General features: G+C 46.7%; 1 protein-coding gene across 9 annotated transcripts in view; it reads left to right on the top strand.

The window, feature by feature from the left end:
• Positions 1–8,265: 8,265 nt before the first annotated feature.
• LOC310823798 (LIM domain-binding protein 1-A-like) overlaps positions 8,266–20,971 on the top strand; it is a gene marked incomplete at its 3' end in the record, with an annotated part of 37,551 nt that continues 24,845 nt past the window's right edge. For 5 of the 9 annotated variants that reach the window (XM_083696664.1, XM_083696662.1, XM_083696660.1 and 2 more), the window contains exon 1: positions 18,886–19,154. Of the gene's footprint in view, positions 8,330–18,885; positions 19,155–20,971 lie in introns of those variants that run through there. The other 4 variants (XM_083696663.1, XM_083696657.1, XM_083696658.1 and 1 more) reach the window with 1 other exon arrangement.

Here is a 20,971-nt window from a genome sequence, read left to right as displayed (position 1 = left end):
AGGGTGCTACAGGACCGTGGCCAGGGTGCGGGAGCGAGGCTTTGTCGCACACCTGTTGCGAATGAAGCCTCGTTAACGAATGGTGTAAGATGTGTGTGCCTCTGCTTTCAGTAGGAGGGCCGGGAGAGCAGCGAGGGGGACTGGAAAGTCGCCGTGAAGAAGACAAAATACGAAGAATAATAATGAAGACCGAACAATAAAAGGGTTGAGTCCCATACCACTACCTCTGTGTCCGAACCTTGTTACATTGGCGCCCAACCTGGGACAGAGGAAATGGAGACACTAACTACGGCCATTGCTAGGATGACGATGATCCTCGAACAGCAGGCCCACCTGCAGCAGGGGCACCAGGCCGCGGTGGAGGAGATGGCGACGGCGAGGGCTGAGGACCGTACCCTCCTCCGGGAGCTCGTCGGGGCCATCAAGGCGGGGCCGGCGCCCGGGTCGGCACAAGGTCCCCCCAAGGTCCACCTCCAGAAAATGGGGGACCTGGACGACCCGGAGGCGTTCTTGGCGGTGTTCGAGGGGACGGCGAGGATCTCGGGGTGGCCGGACGGCGAGTGGGCATACAATCTGCTGCCCCTCCTGTCAGGTGAGTCGCAGCTCGCTGCCCACAGCCTACCAGCGGCCGCCCAACGGGATTATCCCTCCCTGGCCCGGGCAATTCGAGACCGCCTGGGCCTCACACCGGAGGAACACCGTCGCCGGTTCCGGGCCCTGACGATGGAGGAGGGGAGCCGGCCCTTTGCCTACGCCCAGCGGCTGCGGGACAGCGTGTGGCGGTGGCTGAACCCGAGGAACAGCTCGGCGGAGGAGGTCGGGGACCGGGTGGTCTTGGAACAGTTCCTTACGGGGCTCCCGGCCCGAACCGCCGCCTGGGTCCAGTACCACCGGCCCCAGGATCTCGCGGCCGCCGTGAGCTTGGCAGAGGACCATCTCTCCCTCCCACCGCGGGAGCCACGACGACCAACCCCGGCGCCCCGAAGGAGCCGTGGCACCGGAAGGAGAGAGGCCGGCGCCCGCTCCGAGGACGAGATGGCAGGGGCGCGCATATCGAGAGCCAGCCCTGGCCCCGCAGGAAGCACCCCGAGCGACAGGGGGGGTGTGTTGGCGATGCGGACAGCCGGGCCATGTTCAGGCCGAGTGCCCAGTGATGGAGGTGGGGCAGGTTGTCCGCATCGGTGACATACCGGGCCCTCCCCCCGGACCAGGAGCGGCGTATCGTGTTCCGGTAAGGATACAACATGATACGCACCAGGCGTTCTTGGATTCGGGCTGCATGCAGTCCATGATCCAGGAGCGCCTGGTTCGACCGGGGGCATTGTTAAAGGCATCGAGGGTGTTGGTGAAGTGTGTGCATGGGGACATCCACGAATACCCTGTGGTCGCTATCGAAATTCATTATGAGGGAAAAAAAAACGCGCCTCACGCATCCCCTGATTCTGGATGTCGATTGGGAGGGGTTTCCTCAAGCAGTAAAGCGGGCTACCAGGGTGCGTGCACGACAGAGAGGGAGGTGTGAGGCGTGTAATGTGCTCTGTGCTGAGGCGGTGCCTCGCGACACTGCCGAGGAGCCGGAGCCGGCGGGGGGGTCTCAACCCGAGATTTCCCCGCCAGACACAGTGCGCGCCCACCCCTATTTTGCGGTTATCAGCGACAGGTTATACCGAGTAAGTCGTGACTCACATAGCCAGAAGGAAGTAACCCAGTTGTTGGTTCCCCGTAGCCGCCGGGAAATGGTCTTCCAGGCGGCTCATTTCAACCCCATGGCGGGCCATTTAGGTTATGATAAGACACTAAACCGTATAATGGCTCGATTTTATTGGCCGGGAATTCGGGCAGAGGTGCGTAGGTGGTGCGCTTCTTGTCGCGAATGTCAGTTGGTAAATCCCCCAGCCATTCCACGGGCCCCCTTGCGGCCCTTACCATTGGTCGAGAACCCATTCGACCGCATTGCCATGGATATTATCGGGCCATTTGATCGGTGTACACAGGGATATCGATTTGTGTTGGTCTTGATAGATTACGCAACCCGATACCCCGAGGCAATACCGCTACGCAATATTTCTGCCAGGAGTGTAGCACAGGCATTGTTTCAAGTAATCTCCCGCGTGGGAATCCCGAAAGAGATTCTCACTGACCAGGGCACTAATTTTATGTCACGCACTCTCAGGGAACTATACGGGTTGTTGAACATCAAGGCGATTCGAACCAGTGTGTACCACCCGGCCACCGATGGCCTTTGTGAGCTGTTAATCAATGATCCGGAAGTTTGTACACGAGGATAGCCGGAATTGGCATAAATGGCTAGATCCCCTGCTGTTTGCGGTACGGAAGTTCCCCAAGCTTCCACCGGGTTTTCCCCGTTTGAATTACTCTACGGGTGTCCTAGACCTTCTTAAAGAAAATTGGGAGGAAGGGTCAATACGTCCTGGACTTGCGTACAAAGCTCCACGCCCTAGGGGTTATCTCATGCGAGCATTTGCAGCAAGCCCAGGAGCGTCAAAAGCGCCTCTACGACAGGGGAACTAACCTGCAAGAATTTACACCAGGAGACAAGGTGCTCGTACTGTTACCCACCTCCAGCACGAAATTACTCGCGAAGTGGCAAGGGCCGTTTGTGGTCACACGTCGCATGGGGGACGTGGATTATGAGGCAGTACGCTCGGACCGGGGGGATAGCTTGCAGTTGTATCACATAAATCTCCTTAAAAAATGGAACGACGTGGTCACTGTTGCTCTGGCTACAATAATTCCAGAGAGAGATGAGTTCGGACCGGAAGTCCCAAAATCAAAAGTTAGCACTCCGGTCGGCATTGATAACCATCTCTCTGCTAGCCAGGCCACGGACGTTGCAGATTTGCAAGCTAGGTTTGCTGACGTGTTCTCTCCCCTGCCCGGTCGGACTACGCTTATCGACCACCATATAGAAACGCAGCCGGGTTTAACGGTGCGCACGCGTCCCTATAGGTTGCCGGTACACAAACGAGACATTGTGTGCAGGGAATTGGAAGCCATGCTGGAGCTGGGTGTGGTCGAGGAGTCCCGCAGTGACTGGTGTAGCCCCATCGTGCTTGTTAACAAGCCGGATGGGTCTATACGGTTCTGTGTGGATTATAGAAGGGTTAATGCGGTCTCCAAGTTCGATGCCTACCCGATGCCCCGGGTTGACGAGCTCTTGGACCGGCTTGGCACGGCCAAATATTTTACGACATTGGATTGTACGAAGGGATACTGGCAGATTCCACTCTCGCCGGTCTCCCGGGAAAAGACTGCATTCTCCACTCCGCTCGGGTTATACCAGTTCACGGTGCTCCCTTTCGGGTTGTTCGGAGCCCCAGCCACTTTCCAGCGCCTCATGGACCGCATTCTGCGGCCGCACTCTGCCTATGCTGCTGCCTACTTGGATGACATTGTCGTTCACAGTGACACCTGGGCGCAGCATGTGCAGAGTGTGGCTGCTGTTCTGCGGTCCCTGAGGCAGGCGGGGCTGACAGCCAACCCGAAAAAGTGCGTGATCGGGCGGAGGGCCTTGTACAGCAGCCCCCGACCAACCATCTGATAACAGGTGTGGATCCTCAGCCTGAGGGGTCTTACCCTGTCAGATGCTGACTGGTCCTATGTCGGTTGGTGTCGATTAGACTCACTCCGCTGTTAACGGTCTACGTCCCATAGTTCCTCCCATGACTTCCTCTACCCACCTCAGCTGCACTGAAAAGTCACCCCAAATAAAACCGTACACAGAAGTGGGTAATCTCTATGGTTAACGACCACTCTAATCTGATATGAGTGCCAGTTGGTGTGGTTGCGGATAAAAGGGTTTATCGGTAAGGATAATTTACCCAAAGGAGGTAATAAGGGGCCAGATATAACCCTTCAGATCCTAAGATGTAATATGCACAGTAGTCTATAATATTTTATGTTACCAGGAGGAGGTAAAAAGGCTTATGAGGGATGGAATGACGAAAAATAAAAAAAAATTAAAATTAAAAATTAAAATTGAGAAAACTGCAGGTTAAATTCTTTAATGATGGCTTAAAGCATTGCAGCATTACAGGCAGAGTGATTAAATGGTAAAATGCTAGTATTCAAAAACGATAAAAATTAGAAAAGAATAAAACCTATCAGTCTGTCCCAACTCTGCCTGTGAAATTTAGAGAAGTCCCAGTTTCACTCCGTCGAGCGTAGCCGGTGGCCGTCAGTCAGAATTCCATCCGAGTGTGAGCTCCGGTCACGGAGAATCTGCTCGGGTGCTAGAGTATGGAAGCTTCAGTTTCCACTCCGGGGTAGTCTTCAACACACTCAGTCCTGCTCCGGTCCTTCAGGTGTTACGCTCCGCAGCGGGGAATGACCGTTGTACCGCTCCGGGGAGCTCTTTTTATATTCTCAATAATACCTTCAATGGGGCTTCTCTTTACCCCCACCCTCTCTTATGGGGCTTCCTGTTCATCTAACACCAGAGTGCAGGTGCTTTGTGTGTTTGTCCCTAAATATACACATAGTGTGGTTTTTTTTTATTCATGCTTGTATTTCTGTGTTAGACACAGTGTCTGTGTTTGTAAGGTCATATTAAGTGTTTTTAGGGAAGTTCTTTTTAGGAAGTATCTCTGTCCCTCAACTCTCAGGGTCACAAAACATATAATCATACACTTTAACTTTTATACTCACTTAGTCAGGCATAGAATTCGATCTAGCAACTCAGTCAGGCATAGAATTCGATCTAGTTCATTCAGTCAGGCATAGAATTCCATCTAGTTCATTCAGTCAGGCATAGAATTCGATCTAGCAACTAGTACATCACCCTGAGTTCGCACCCATGCTTAATCATGGGCATAAGGGCACCTGTTGTTATGTCTACTAGACATACTTATCACACTCATGCTTAAACATGGAATCAAGGACACTTTTTGTTGTGGACTTCTGCAACCTGACCCACTACATCCCGCAGATCCTACACTATCAACCCTTCTTGTGCCATACTAATCTAGGCATTTCTCAAAGTTAACATTTAGTACATATGGTATACAATCAACATTAGCACACATGATTAGCCTACTTCAGTAATCATCCCTGAGTAAGAATTACACAATCAACATTAGTATGGTGGCCTACTTCAGTAATCATTTCTGAGTAAGAATTATACAGTCAAACATTAGTATGGTGGCCTACTTCAGTAATCATTTCTGAGTAAGAATTATACCGTCAAACATTAGTGCATTTGGTTGCCTACTTCAGTAATCATTTCTGAGTAAGAATTTATACAGTCAAACATTAGTGCATTTGGTTGCCTACTTCAGTATCAGTTAAACCGTTATCACCACGAGGTCCAACCAGATATGTTGACCCGGAGTCATACACTACCCTTATAATTTCTCTTATTCAGTTTTGCCTTTTGCACATATTTGAACTCATTTATCATTAACCAATTATATATATTTGAATCAACTTATCATTAATCAGTTACACACATTTGAATCAACTTATCATTAATCAGTTACACACATTCGAATCAACTTATCATTAATCAGTTTCACACATTAACCAGGGTCATTTCATAGAGAAAATCAAGGAAGGACACCTCTCCTCCATAGGCCATATCTGGTGGGGAATCTAACTGTAAATCCTCTGTGTCTAGGGTAATGATCGGCATCGGGTCATACCTCTGTATCTCTATGTCATGGGTTAAATCGAAGCTGAAGACTGTTTCAGGAGCCTCCTCGGAGGTGCACCGTCCCATCATGTTTGGCATGACAGGATCGTCAGGAACCTCAGCCATTGGCTCCAGTATGATCAATTCTGTTTTTGTGAGCGGCGAGTATGGGGACTGAGGTGAGCAGGGAGAGCTGAGGGCCTCGTCCAACACCACCCAGTCAGGCGGTATCTCTAGCTCTGGTAACTCCGTTGAGGAGATATCCCCTGGCTCCGATGGGCCCTGTGATACTTTGGGTGGTGCTGGCATGACCTCCTTCTTCTCATGCACACCTCTGCCTCCTGTGGGCCTCTGCACACTGTACTTTGCCATTTTGCTAGGGGTTTGTGTAGTGTCAGGCCTAGGTCTGTTGGCCTCAGTCTTGGTGTCTTCAGAGGCCTTCCGTCCACAGGGGGTATAGATTAACACCGTTGTCGTCTCAGACGTGTCCTCTTCCTCCCTTATTAATGCTCTCTTTATCGTTGAAGTCCCCTTTGTTAAAGCTTTTTTAGTTGTGATTTTTGTAGTTGATGCCTTTTCAGTTGTGGTCCTTTTAGTTGAAGCTTTTTCAGTTGTGATCTTTGTAGTTGATGCCTTTTCAGTTGTGGTCCTTTTAGTTGAAGCTTTTTCAGTTGTGGTCTTTTTAGCTGATGCCCTGTCAGTTGTGGTCCTCTTAGTTGATGGTTTGTCAGTTGTGACTTGGTAACTTTGGGTGTGGTGTTCAGGCCAGGAAAAGGCCATACTAATCTCGCCCCCGGCGACAGGGGTACCACTTGGGTCGAGGGGAGGTGCGGCCGCAGATTGAAAAGACTATCGGAGAGGGAGGGCCGGTACAGCACGGTGGAGAAGGAGTGCCTTGCCATCAAGTGGGCGGTCGGCGCCCTCCGCTACTACCTGCTGGGTCGCGCTTTCACCCTCTATTCTGACCATGCTCCCCTCCAGTGGCTCCACCGCATGAAGGATGTGAACGCGAGGATCACCCGGTGGTATCTCGCGTTGCAGCCCTTCAACTTTTCGGTCGTGCACAGACCGGGGGCGCAGATGGTCGTGGCAGACTTCCTCTCCCGTGCAGGGGGGGGGGAGTAGGTTGTCGGCCGTCGTGTCCCCGGCCTGTGTCGGGTGGTGGGGGTATGTGGGGGGACATGCAGCGTTCGGCCTGTAGAGGGTGCTACAGGACCGTGGCCAGGGTGCGGGAGCGAGGCTTTGTCGCACACCTGTTGCGAATGAAGCCTCGTTAACGAATGGTGTAAGATGTGTGTGCCTCTGCTTTCAGTAGGAGGGCCGGGAGAGCAGCGAGGGGGACTGGAAAGTCGCCGTGAAGAAGACAAAATACGAAGAATAATAACTAAGACCGAACAATAAAAGGGTTGAGTCCCATACCACTACCTCTGTGTCCGAACCTTGTTACAGTCTGACAGCATGTTGTACCTTTATGTCAGTGTATTGATTCTGAGTGATGGACAACAAAGAACTGGGGTTTGTATAGTGAAGCTCTGCTCTCACTGCTTGTTTGTCTCTCTCTGTGTGTGTGTGTGTGTGTGTGTGTGTGTGTGTGTGTGTGTGTACATACATGGTGGGATCAAGAGTGTTTTTCCCACCGTGCCAGAGCTCCTTAAGGCAGCGGAGCGAGGAGGACCACTCATGGGAGTGTGTGTGTGTATGTGTGGAGTGTGAGATTATTTGGTTTGAGGGAGAGAGGTGAAGGGAGGACTAAGGGGAGGTGAGGAAAGGAAAGGAGAAGAGGGTAGAGGTAGATGGGGGAGAAAAAATGAATTAGACTTGCACTCTGGGCGTGTGTGTGTGTGTGTGTGTGTGAGTGTGTGTGTGTGTGTGTGTGAGTGTGTGTGTGTGTGTGTGGGGGGGGGGGGGGGGGGGGGGGGGGTGGGTGGTTGCGTGTGTGTGTGTGTGGGGGGGGGGGGGGTGCGTGTGTGTGTGTGTGTATTGTCGCAGTGTGTGTTTAACTTCCTCAGCAGCACCAGGCAAACATCTCTGCAACAACACTCACAGATACACACATAAACACACACACACACACACACACACACACACACACACACACACACACACGACTCACCCAAACCAGCCTCTCTGGTCACTCTGACCCCCCTCCTATCCCACTTTCTCTCTGGTTCGTATTTCCTCCCCCCCCCCCCCCCTTTCCCCTCTCTGTCTCCCACCTCCCCTCTCTCGGTCTCCCTCCTCCCTTCTCTCTCTCTCTCTCTCTCTCTCTCACACACACACACACACACACACAACACTCCCTTCTCTCCCTCCCCTTTCCCCCCACTCTCCACTCCTCTCTCTCTTTTTGTTCTCCTCCCACCAGTATTGCAATTTGCATATTAACGATGTAGCCTGCTTCCTGCTTCTCAGAAAGAGAAGAGCGAGAAAGAGAGTTTGAGAGAGAGAAGGAAAGAGAGACAGACAGAGAAAGAAAGAGAGAGAGAGAGAGAGAGACTGCACATTTCTGTTTTACATTCCCAGTTTTTCTACCCCTCCCTCCCACTCTCCACCTCCTCTCTCTCTCTGATTTCTTCATAGGTAGCCCATGCGAGCAAAGTGTGGACTGAAGGCAGCTGTTTCATGCAGAGCAGAACCCAACATGTGAGAAGATGTCTGTTGGAGGTTGTGCTTGCCCTGGTAAGTACCTCTTTCTTTCTTTCTCTCTCTCTCTTTCTCCCTCTCTCTCTCTTTTTCACTCTCTCTTGCTCTTTCTCCGTTCTCTCTCCTTGCATTCAGTGCTGTTGTCAGAAATCTGATTAATGTAAAGGTGTTGCAGAGATGCCTTGGGCCTGTGTGGGGTTTGCAGAAAGGGAGCTTTTGTGTGTGTGCGTGTGTGTGTGTGTGGTATTGGTGCCTATAGGACCTGTGTGGAGCTTGCAGAGAGAGGGGGAAGAGAGATAGAGAGGTAGAGCTGCTTGTCAGGGCACATTAACGTTGTTCAGGAGGTACATGTCATGCTTTCAGATTCGCTGATACTCTGGAAAAATGTTAGTGACATACACACAAACTCTCTGAGGCATTTTCACGGTGGCTGTGTGCCACTGAGATACGGTCGTCATTTTGCTATGCTGTTGTTCATTAGTTAGGCTATATTTGGACTTAGTTGAGGGAATGTTTCCCCAGTGAGATTGCAGTATTGAACAACATGTTTGGGACAGTGAGAAAGGGGGTTATCGGATGTGTCATAGTGTAACATACACTCACCGGCCACTTTATTAGGTACACCTGTTCAGCTGCTCGTTCATGCAAATATCTAATGGTGTGGGGCATATTTTCTTGGCACACTTTGGGCCCCTTAGTACCAATTGAGCATCGTTTAAACACCACAGCCTACCTGAGTATTGTTGCCGACCATGTCCATACCTTTATGACCACAGTGTACCCATCTTCTGATGGCTACTTCCAGCAGGATAACGCACCATGTCACAAAGCTCACATCATCTCAAACTGGGTTTCTTGAACATGACAATGAGTTCACTGTACTCCAATGGCCTCCGCAGTCACCAGATCTCAATCCAATAGAGCACCTTTGGGATGTGGTAGAACGGGAGATTCGCATCATGGATGTGCAGCCGACAAATCTGTAGCAATGATGCTATCATGTCAATATGGACCAAAATCTCTGAGGAATGTTTCCAGCACCTTGTTGAATCTATGCCACAAAGAATTAAGGCAGTTCTGAAGGCAAAAGGGGGTCCAACCCGGTACTAGCAAGGTGTACCTAATAAAGTGGCCGGTGAGTGTATAGTGTATAGTGTTTTCTCGTAATGGAAATCACTTCCACTTGGTTCTACACTTGGTTATTGTGTGGTTGGTTGAGTGTACCCACACACTGTCTGGAGTGGTGGAAATCTGAACTGAATTACTTTCGGTCACTGGTTCTGAATTGCCAATAAACTTTGAATTCAATCATATTGATTTTGTTTCCAGTGTGATTTCTGAGGACGAACATCATGTGATGTATCAGCTTCAGTACAGGACCCTGAGGATAATAATGTGTCTATACATGCTGCTTATCTATTGAAATAGTATTGGGGGGAAAAAAGACAAATATTGAAACACTGATATTAGTCAGTTTTTAACATGTTTTGTAGGCATAAGGCTATTGAGGTGAATCCCACTTCACCTCAAAGCCTTATGGCAACAAAAACATGTCCAAAACTGACTAATTTCAGTGTTTAACTTGTAAGAGGGTGGTGGATGTATTCCTCTCTGAATGGTCTGTGTTGTGATGGGCAGGTTTTGTGTGTGTGTGTGTGGGTGTGTGTGAAAGCAAGGCCCCAGCCACTTTCCAGCGCCTCATGGACCGCATTCTGCGTCCGCACTCTGCCTATGCTGCTGCCTATCTGGATGACATTGTCATTTACAGTGACACCTGGGCGCAGCATATGCAGGGTGTGGCTGCTGTTCTGCGGTCCCTGAGGCAGGCGGGGCTGACGGCCAACCCGAAAAAGTGCGTGATCGGGCGGAGGGAGATCCGTTATCTGGGGTACCACTTGGGTCGAGGGGAGGTGCGGCCGCAGGTTGAAAAGACTGCGGCCATCGCCGCCTCTCCGCGGCCCAAGACTAAGAAGGAGGTGAGGGCGTTCCTGGGGCTGGCTGGCCAGTGCCAGGGGTCGTTCGAGGCCCTTAAGGGCGCTCTTTGTGGAGAAACGGTCCTGTATGCGCCTGATTTTAACCTCCCTTTCTCCCTACAGACGGACGCGTCGGATAGAGGCCTGGGAGCAGTGCTGACCCAGCGGGTGGAGGGGGCTGACCGGCCGGTGCTGTACCTGAGCCGCAAACTGTCGGAGAGGGAGGGCCGGTACAGCACGGTGGAGAAGGAGTGCCTCGCCATCAAGTGGGCGGTCGGCGCCCTCCGCTACTACCTGCTGGGTCGCGCTTTCACCCTCTATTCCGACCATGCTCCCCTCCAGTGGCTCCACCGCATGAAGGATGTGAACGCGAGGATCACCCGGTGGTATCTCGCGTTGCAGCCCTTCAACTTTTCGGTCGTGCACAGACCGGGGGCGCAGATGGTCGTGGCAGACTTCCTCTCCCGTGCAGGGGGGGGGGAGTAGGTTGTCGGCCGTCGTGTCCCCGGCCTGTGTCGGGCGGTGGGGGTATGTGGGGGGACATGCAGTGTTCGGCCTGTAGGGGGAGCTACAGGACCGTGGCAAGGGTTACGGAAGCGAGGCTTCGTTGCGCACCTGTTGCGAATGAAGCCTCGTTAACGAAATGGTTTAAGATGTGTGTGCCTCTGCTTTGGAGGGAGGAAGGCTGAAAAGCTGAAGACTGGAAAGTCGACCTCAACCTGAAACGAATGAAAAGACGCAACATTCTAAATAAACGGGGTTTTCCCTTATCACCACCACCGAGTCCGCCTCTGTGTTTAGGACCTCGTTACAACTGTCTGCTCAGATTCAGCCAAATTCAGCAAAGTTGATTGGACGGTGCTTCACACTACAGATGGACAATGACCCAAAACATACTGCGAAAGCAACCCAGGAGTTTTTTAAGGCAAAGACGTGGTATATTCTGCAATGGCCGAGTCAATCACCTGATCTCAACCCGATCGAACATGCATTTCACTTGCTGAAGACAAAACTAAAGGCAGAAAGACCCACGAACAAACAACAACTGAAGATAGCTGCAGTAAAGGCCTGGCAAAGCATCACAAAGGAGGAAACCCAGCATTTGGTGATGTCCATGGGTTCCAGACTTCAGGCAGTCATTGCCTGCAAAGGATTCTTGACAAAGTATTAAAAATGAACATTTTATTTATGATTATGTTAATTTGTCCAATTACATTTGAGCCCCTGAAAATGGGGGGCTGTGTATAAAAATGGTTGCAATTCCTAAACGTTTCATGTTCAACCCCTTGAAGCTGAAAGTCTGCCCTTCAATTGCATCTGGATTGTTTCATTTCAAATCCATTGTGGTGGCGTACAGAGCCAAAATTATGAAAATTGTGTCACTGTCCAAATATTTCTGGACCTAACTGTATAATAGTGTTTAGAGTTATTTTTTTCACTTAAATAAGTTATCTTTTAGTACACATGAAGGAAAGAAGGTGTGGAAAGGAGATGTGGAAAGGCTCACTGACTATGAGATCTAAGTGCTGTGAATGACCCAGTGAAATGCATTAATTATGGAATAGATTTGTTGTGTCACAGTGGAGGCAATCACAGCCTTTGTGGAGGTTAAATGGTAAAAAATAGATTGCTTGTGTACTAAATATGCCCCCCTTCTCCTCTAACCCCTCACTTTCTCCCCTCTCCTCTGTCTCATTCCTGTCACTCTCTCTGTCTCCCTCCCTCTGTCTCTCCCTCAGTGCTGTGCGCAGCAGCAGCGCTGCTACCTCATGCAGAAAGTCACATGGGTCCTGATTAGAGGAAAATTACTTAAAGGAGCAGGGCATAAGTTTGTTGGAAATCTGCCATCTCTGGCCACCGCGGTGACATTCTATTTGAATTCCAACAACAACATCCTCCTTAATATGAATATAACCCCCTGAAATGGACGTGCAGTGTTGGACATTAGCTGTTGTGTTTTTGCATGCACGCACGATTCAAAGAGGCAGCCAACAGAGACGCAAAGGCAAAAATCGGCGAGTCCACTCCCCTAGAACACCACTGGCAGTAACAACATGTTCACATGCAAACTGAGTAGGACAGTCCATTTTAGAAAGCGCTTTTTCCAGGCCAAAACAGCATTCGTAAATGAAATATTGCTTTCAAGGGATCTCATTCCCTGATCTCTACCGATTAAACAAAGTCATTACAACCATTAGGAAGCTTTTAGAAAGCTTCTGGAGAGAGAGAGAGAGAGGAGCTGTAATTGTGATGTCGTGTGTCAGCTGCAGGCAGAGAGAATGGCATAGGAAAGCTGACAAGTGCCACCCAGCCAGTCTGTAGAGGAGGGGAGAGAAGATGGGGGGGGGGTGTCAAAGGAGTGAGGTCTGTATGTGTTTTTTCTTTCAAAACAATGACTCAGAAAAAGGCTCATGAGGCTAAAGAGACAGCATCTTTAAGAATAACATACAGTGGGGGAAAGAATTATTTGATCCCCTGCTGATTTTGTTAGTTTGCCCGATTACAAAGAAATGAGCGGTCTATAATTTTTATGGTACTTTTATTTTAACAAATAGAGACAGAATATCAACAAAGAAGTCCAGAAAAAACACATTATATAAAGTTATAAATTCATTTGCATTTGATCGAAGGAAATAAGTATTTGATCTCCTAAAACCAGCAAGAATTCTGGCTCATACAGACCGGTTATATGCCCATGAGGCACACAGATTAGTCCTGTCACTTTAGGAAAAGTACTCCTAATCTCTGCTTGTTATGGGTATAAAAGACACCTGTCAATAGAATCAATCTCTTCCATTCCAACCTCTCCATCACCATGGGCAAGACCAAAGAACATTCAAAGGACATCAGGGTAAGAGTTGTAGACCTGCACAAGGCTGGAATGGGCTACAAGACCATCAGCAAGAAGCTTGGTGAGAAGGAGACAACTGTTGGTGCAATTATTAGAAAATGGAAGAAATACAAAATAACCATCAATCGCCCTCGGCCTGGAGCTCCATGCAAGATCTTGCCTCGTGGGGTAAGGATGATCATGAGAAGGGTGAGGGATCAGCCCAGAACTACACGGGAGGAGCTTGGTAATGATCTCAAGGCAGCTGGGACCACAGTCACCAAGAAAACCATTGGTAACACACTACACCGTAACGGATTGAAATCCTGCAGTGCCCGCAAGGTCCCCCTGCTCAAGAAGGCACATGTACAGGCCCATCTGAAGTTTGCCAATGAACACCTAAATGATTCAGAGAAGGCTTGGGAGAAGGTGATGTGGTCAGATGAGACCAAAATTGAACTCTTTGGCATAAATTCGACTCTTTGTGTTTGGAGGGAGAGAAATGCTGAATGCTACAATCCCAAGAACACCATCCCCACCGTCAAACACGGAGGTGGAAACATTATGCTTTGGGGTTGTTTCTCTGCTAAGGGTACAGGACGACTTCACTGCATTGAGGGGCCAATGGACGGGGCCATGTACCAAAAGATCTTGGACGAGAACCTCCTTCCCTCAGCCAGAGCACTGAGGATGGGTCGTGGATGGGTCTTCCAGCATGACAATGACCCAAAACATACAGCCAAGGCAACAAAGGAGTGGCTCAAGAAGAAGCACACTAAGGTCATGGAGTGGCCTAGCTAGTCTCCAGACCTTAATCCTATAGAAAATTTGTGGAGGGAGCTGAAGCTTCGAGTTGCCAAGCAAAAGCCTTGAAACCTTCAGGATTTGGAGAGGATCTGTAAAGAGGAGTGGACCAAAATCCCTCCTGAGATGTGTGCAAACCTGGTGACCAACTATAAGAAACGTCTGACTTCTGTTCTTGCCAGCAAGGGTTTCTCCACCAAGTACTGAGTCATGTTTTGTTTGGGGATCAAATACTTATTTCCTTCGATCAAATGCAAATGAATTTATAACTTTATTTTATGTGTTTTTTCTGGACTTCTTTGTTGATATTCTGTCTCTATTTGTTAAAATAAAAGTACCATAAAAATTATAGACCGTTCATTTCTTTGTAATCGGGCAAACTAACAAAATCAGCAAGGGATCAAATAATTATTTCCCCCACTGTATGTGTGTGTGCGCACATTTTTAAATAAAAGGCTGAGTCATTTAGGGTGAAGGTAATGGCAGTGCAGGAAGTAACTTGAAAATGGATTAATTTAAAAATCCCTTTGGAAAAAAGTAAATGCAATTCATATCCTATATCAAATTAATTTGAATGGTTCACCCTAAACTTGGTGTATGACACAGAAGGTCTTCAGTTGTATTATTGAGTAAAAGAAAGCGCCATAATGTTAAACATCCTGATCAGCAGAGACAGCATTCATCATCAGCTGCAGATTTGCTGTATGGCGTTTTGTACGACAACCACAAGAGGGCATCAAACCATTTATTTTTGCTTCATTCAAATCCAAGGACTGCTATCAATGTACGGCATACTGGAATTGTTGTCGTCAATGAATGTCTCCAAATTCATACAAATAATCAACCCAAAATATTTCTATTGGTCTGCTATGGGAAACGTTTGATTGAGAAATAAAAAACCCTCAAACTAAAAATGGAATGCATTCTGGAACACAGTGCCTTCGGAGAGTATTCAGACCCCTTCACTTTTTCTACATTTTGTTGTGTTATAGACTCAATTTAAAATGGATTAAATTAAAAGAATTTGCCATCAATCCACACACAATACCCCAGAATGACAAAGCGAAAACAGGTTTTTAGAAATTTCAGTAAATTTATTAAAATTGAAACACAGAAATACCTTGTGTACATAAGTATTCAGGCCCTTTGCTATGACACTCTTAAAATTAGCTAAAATGCAAAAATGTCATCAACAAATCACTCAGTAAGTTGAATTGAGTCCATCTTAATGCAAGGATAATAGTTCATATAATTTTGGAATTAATATCTTTGCTTTTATAGGATCTCTGATTTGCATATAAATCAATTACACATTGTGTGGATCAGGTTGTCATTAAAAACTGAGCAAATGGAGAGGAACAAAACTGCTCAGGAATGCGACCCTGAGGCCTGGGGAGACTTACAAGAATCTACAAAGTTGAATGTTGCAGAGGAAAAAGCACAGTCGATGGGACAACATCATCTGAGTCACTCTACAAAATTGGTCTATAACCAAGTGGCCAAAAAGAATCCCTTAATGGAAAATAATCTCAATCTCATATCCATAATTGTGTTTGCAACAATGAATTCAAATGATATGGCTGGAAATGTGTTTATTTGGTTTTACTACAAAGCTTTAAAGATTAGTGCAAATCCAGCAACATGCAATGCAGTTTCCGCACCATCTCTCGTGTGAAGAATAGTGGTAACTGCATTTACATTTACATTTATTGCATTTAGCAGACACCTTTATCCAAAGCGACTTACAACAAATACATTTGTTTAAGTAAGTGAATCATCTATCCATCAGTCATCATAAGATAAAGTAATCAATGCTCAGACCAGAGGCCATTGGCAGTCTCAATGCTAGAAGAATGATTTTGTTTTGTACAGGGGGGTAGTGTGGGTGAAGAGGTCTTTAGGAGGGACTGTTAAGATGTAGCCTGAAGAGATGGGTCTTCAATCTACGGCAGAAGATTGGTAGTGACTCTGTGGTCATGACAGCAGTGGGAAGCTCGTTCCACCAGCGGGGCACCAGGACAGTGAAAAAAAAAAAGCTGTGACCGAATAGTGCGGCTGCTGCATCCACATAGAGGCGGCGGTGCCAGGCAGCCAGCCGAGGTGGAAGAGCGGACTGATCAGGCAGGGGTTTGGGGGCTGACCATTGCTTGCAAGTAGGGAGGGGCTGTTCCCTTTGCCGCCCGGTAGGCGAGCACCAGGGTCTTGAATCTGATGCGAGCTGCTACCGGGAGCCAGTGAAGGGTGCGGAGGAGGGGAGTGACATGGGAGAATTTGGGGAGATTGAACACCAGATGGACGGCAGCATTCTGGATGAGCTGCAGAGGCCTGATAGTGGAGGCGGGGAGACCGGCCAAGAGTGTATTGCAGTAGTCAAGGCTAGAGATCACAAGTGTTTGGACCAAAAGTTGTGCTGCTTCTCTGGTGAGGAATGGACGTATCCTTCTGATGTTGTAGAGGAAGAATCTACAGGAGCGTGCTGTCGCTGTGATGTTCGTCACGCAGGATAAGTGGCTGTCAAAGATCACCCCAAGGTTCTTGGCTGTATGGGAGGAGGTCACAGTAGAGTTCTCTACTGTGATGGAGAACGTTCCCTGGGAGGAAGAGCAGCTCAGTCTTGTTAAGGTTGAGCTTGAGGTTGTGGGCTGACATCCAAGCAGAAATGTCTGCAAGACACGCAGAGACACATGTTGCCACCTGTGAGTCAGAAGGGGGGAAAGAGAGAAAGAGTTGAGTGTCATCTGCGTAGCTGTGGTAGGAGAAACCATGTGAGGAAATTACCAAGTTGCATCAAGTTATGGGTATGTTTGTCACTGGCAGGGACGGTAGAGTTTGTCAGGATCAAGAGAAAATTATGAAATTTGCTGAGTTGGTAGTGACATCCTAATCTACACAGTGTGTAATTGATTTATATGCAAATCAGAGACCCTATAAAAACAAAGATATTAATTCCAAAATTACATGAACTATTATCCTTGCATTAAGATGGACTCAATTCAACTTATTGAGTGATTTGTTGATGGTTGATGATTTTTGTATTTTAGCTAATTTTAAGAGTGTCATAGCAAAGGGTCTGAATACTTCTGTACATGAGGTATTTCTGTACTTCAATTTTAATGAATTTACTGAAACTTCAAAAAACGTGTTTTCGCTTGGGGTATTGTGTGTGGATTGATGGCAAATTCTTTTAATTTAATCCATTTTAAATTGAGTCTATAACACAACAAAATGTGTATAAAGTGAAGGGGTCTGAATACTTTCTGAAGGCACTGTACATAATATGAATTCAGCGTAGTGCTTAGCCTTTGCTAGCAGACTGCTTTTTGTGTTGGACGTGGGGATTAATGGCTTTGCGGTCACAATGTTGTTATCCACTGCCTCTGCAGCACCCCCAGACCATGTGGGAAAGAGAGGGAGACTGTCTACTGACATCAGTACTTTGTATGGCTAAGTCTGTGTAGAGAGAGCCGTTTGTATGACTGGTTTTTCAGCATGTCTGTCAGCAACATCTTAAAACCAAAAGAAAAAAAGAATAAGACAGGCACCATTTTTTATTATACATAGCATACATTTGGCATACCGAAAAGTCAACACATGATTACGTAATCTGACCCACATTTTGAGTACAGTGCAGTACAACAGGATAAAAGGATAAGTGGAGTGGAGAGGTTGTTCTTGATCTGCACCAGTAGAGGGTGGTGGTGTTCTGTGAATATCCCCCCCCCCTCTCTCTCTCCTCCCCTCCTTTCTCCCCTGCTCTCTCCCTCAGTGGCAACACTGTTCAGGGAATTAACTAAAAGGGGATGCTGGACATTTACATTTTACATTTATGGCATTTAGCAGACATCTTTATCCAAAGCGACTTACAACAAATACATTTGTCTAAGTAAGTGAATCATCTATCCATCAGTCATCATAAGAAAAAGTAATCTATGCTCGGACCAGAGGCTATTGGCAGTCACAATGCTAGAAGAAAGGAAGATTTTTTTACATTTTTTATTTATTTTCAGGAGAGAAACTTGCACAGGGGGGTAGTGGGGATGACAGGGGGGTAGTGGAGATGGGACTGGATTGGGCCCCAGTTGTACTCAGAAACAGCTTACTCTGCTCACCTCCTTGCTTATCCGAAACTTCTTCGGCTCTTCCTGTGGAAGAACCCTTTTAGGTTTCACTCTTTGGAACCCTTTATTTCTAAGAATGTAGGTGAGAGTTTTAGTACTTTGGCCGTGTGGGAACAGCCATCTCAGTAACCCTCCCCCTCAGTAACCCACATAACTTGAATGCGTAGAACACAAATGCCATTTCAACCTCTACCCTAACCTAACAAATGTAGGCTACTTTCAGTTGTGTCCTCCATATGGTCATATCGTGACTACTGTGGCTCTGCAGCAGCTACCCACGCCGTGGTTGTAAGGGCAGTAGATCTGTTCTATCACCCTTCGTTTTGACAGCAGAATGATGAAGGTAGGTAGTCCAGGCCTAATTCCGTAATTCCAATACTACTTAAGTGCTATGGGCCTTTCTCTAGCCTTCAACATAGGAATGAATAATTAATAGATAGCTATCAGAGGAGCACCTTGTCTAGAATACCTACCCACAACAACCTACCCATAATTGTTCTAATCTAAAAACTGAATTGTCATATCCTTTAATTTACTGATGATAGGATAGTGCCATATGCAATGTCACTGTAATACAATAAAAAAGTGAACTAGCAAACAGCATGTAATTTTACTGACATTATGAGATGTAGCATACATCGACTTTACATAGCTACATCTTGGAAAGCTATTATCAAAACACATCAAACTCATGAACATGATGACATTTTATTCTGCAAACATAGACTGGCCAACAATAATCCGTTTTTGGAAGTGGGGCTAGCAGGGGAAAGGTTTAGTACGCTACATACGGATTACGGTGTGATTGAACACTGTTGGTAGTGCAGAGCAGAGGGAATGCGCTAATGAAGGAAGCAAGATCGGACGGGGGCCATTGTTCGTATCTGTTTTGGAACAAAGGGTTTGGTTCCATCGCTAGCTGGCTACCTCCATAGTTTTCAAGATTTAGGCCAGTTAAAAACATACTCTGCAAGAGCAAATCAAACAAGACTAATAATATACGCATTGGCTTCACTTTGTATTGCTTTCCGTCTTGTTCGGAGAAGAAGACTGAATAACGACTGCGCCGAAGCTAGCCAGCTAACACAGGATTGGGGTGTTGAAATAAACACCACGATTAGGTGCACACTTTTCAGGTACAGTACTAGCTTGAGGCTGCATTAGAATTCATTTTGTTGCAATATATCGCGTTTCCCTTTATCACATACATTGCATGATTACACTTTCCATATTGGCTATGTCAGGGTCTTAGGCTATGCTTAAAATATAGTACACAATTGAGATGATCGGGGTAATTTTCAAAGAAACTTAAACGCTGACGTACGTGCTCATTTTCCTGCGCCTATGTAATAAGAAGCTATTTTCAGAGACCTTACTATGCTGCGCTTCTGTGCGGACATGTATGAGGGGATAATAGTGCCTTTAATGACCCGCAGGGGGTGAGTGATACTGCTCACCAAGTCACCTAACGTTTGACTGAACGCCTGAAAAACCGTCAAGAAACCGTACATGGGCTGTATTCCAAAATGCGTTCTTGAGCTCTTTCTAGAGCATATCCCAACTTGGTATACGCAAGAACGCATTTTAGAACACAGTCATGGATTTTCAATTAATGAGTGTTTTCCCCCCAAGCGTCACGTTGCCGCCCTATTCACGTCGCGTAGGCGTGACGTCATACATCACGTTGACTTTGTGTTCACGTCACGTTAAACAATGAAGTAAATTCATACGGAACATGTGAGCGAAAATCCGACTTGGTGTGAAAATCTATTCTGGTAGCAGCTGTTTCCAGGTAAATCGTATAATTAGAAGTATCAGTGTACGTGTATTTAATGGATGTTTTCGGGTGTAATTTAGCTAATACGCGTTTGTATAGCTTTATGTAATGTAGAGAATCACTACAGTATTTATCCAATTAAACATTAGGCAGCCATAAGCGCTGTTCAACTCAATAATTGAAATAAAATCACTTAAATAAAAGGAATAAAACCCCCCAGAAAAAACACACTTAACCAATATGCACTTTAAAAAAAAAATGTACTGCTTGGCAAAACTTAAAATCCTTTAGTAACTGGTCCCAATTATTTTATTTTTTTTATATGTTTTTAGGGCATTTCTGCTTTATTGGGATAGAGAGAGTAGAGATTGACAGGAAGGAAGGATGGGTGAGAGAGAGGAGGGATGACATGCAGGATATGTCGATGGCCGGAATCGAACCAGGGACCTTGCGATGATATGGTATGCGCCTTAGTGTGCTACACCACTTGAGTGCCCCCCAATTCCTTTCTTGAGTTAACTCAACTTCTTGGATACATTATTGAATGGAATGAACATTTTGAGTAACTTAGTTTTGGTTCAACTAATGGCAAGTTTAATTGTTTTTGCCAACACTTAGGAAAGCAAGTAGTGCAAATCTGATCTTAAAGTTCATCTTACTCCAAATGATATGTTTGACACCTCAACTCAGAAAAGAAATTGGGACCAGTTACTAAATATTTGTACGTTACAGCCAGTAACTTACAGTATTAAATTATGGACTACAATACAATTTTTGGCCATTTTTGTTGCAATAAAAAGATAACTCAGACACAGAATACCATTAAACATTTATTATGTTAACATTTAATACATTTCTGCCTTCCTTTGACACATTTTTTTCATAGACACATTTTAGATTTTTAGGACACATTTCAATTGTTTTCATCCCCAAAAAGATAAAGTAACATATGAATAAATTACTTACATCTCCGTTGTCTGAATGTCAATCAGGGTACCTAAACAAAAAGCATCCTTAGATTGGTCCTTACTCAAGTCGCAAACAAAATAGGTCTCTTCAGATACAACCGGCAAACGGGATGTCAAGGCACGTTACCATTTTCAACCTCATTTCCAGCAGCATACAGTGTCTACATATGTGAGAACTGTTATTTACTGTGTTCTGTAGTCAAACAGA

The sequence above is a fragment of the Argentina silus genome, assembly GCF_951799395.1.
Source record: "Argentina silus genome assembly, chromosome: Y".
In the NCBI taxonomy this organism is placed as follows: Eukaryota; Metazoa; Chordata; class Actinopteri; order Argentiniformes; family Argentinidae; genus Argentina; species Argentina silus.
Note: the sequence above shows the minus strand (reverse complement) of the source record. Positions and strands in the feature narration are given on the sequence as shown.